This window comes from Austrofundulus limnaeus, unplaced genomic scaffold (genome assembly GCF_001266775.1).
Source record: "Austrofundulus limnaeus strain Quisiro unplaced genomic scaffold, Austrofundulus_limnaeus-1.0 Scaffold1492, whole genome shotgun sequence".
Taxonomy (NCBI): domain Eukaryota; kingdom Metazoa; phylum Chordata; class Actinopteri; order Cyprinodontiformes; family Rivulidae; genus Austrofundulus; species Austrofundulus limnaeus.
In genome coordinates, this window is record NW_013953894.1 from 28,479 (window position 1) to 29,135 (window position 657).

At 45.4% G+C, this 657-nt stretch overlaps 1 protein-coding gene across 1 annotated transcript in view; it reads right to left on the minus strand.

Moving 5' to 3' along the window:
* Positions 1 to 657, minus strand: part of LOC106535573 (cyclic nucleotide-gated channel rod photoreceptor subunit alpha) — a 4,452-nt gene that overhangs the window by 2,663 nt on the left and 1,132 nt on the right. Inside the window, exon 2 of the mRNA XM_014032615.1 lies at positions 424 to 608. The gene's annotated coding sequence lies outside the window, so the exon portion shown is untranslated. The remainder of the gene's footprint in view (positions 1 to 423; positions 609 to 657) is intronic.

Below are 657 nucleotides of genomic sequence, written 5' to 3' on the forward strand. Positions count from 1 at the left end.
TCAGTTCTTTTAACGTTACTTCAGTTCTTTGAGGGTCTGGATCAGTATCTCATGTTTGTAGAGTGTTCTGGTCCACTCTTCTTTCTAACATTGGATCAGTTCTTTGAGGGTCTGGATCAGTCTCTCATGGTTGTAGAGGGTTCTGGTCCACTCTTCTTTCTAACGTTACTTCAGTTCTTTGAGGGTCTGGATCAGTATCTCATGTTTGTAGAGTGTTCTGGTCCACTCTTCTTTCTAACGTTACTTCAGTTCTTTGAGGGTCTGGTCTCTGGAGGTCCACCTCAGGGTTTCAGTAGGTTCATGTGGGTTAAAATTGTCCCATTTCTCTCTGTATTAACACATGATGTCCTCACCATGAAGACGGTGCGTTCAAAGACAACAGGTATGAATTTACCTGACATGACAGCACAGTTATCTTCTTACCTGTCAGATGATAATCCTGGCCTGCCGGGTCTAGGTCCTCCTGACCCCCTCACCTGTCACCATGGAATGACATGAAAAAAAACACACAAATCTGCAGAGAAACCCTCAGAGACAAGAGGACAGAGGAGGACAGAGGAGGACAGAGGAGGGATGAGGGGAAGAAGAGAAGAGTCTCCTCTGTCACCCTGAGAGGATAAAGAGATTAAAGGAGGGATGATACGTCTGTCTCACTCA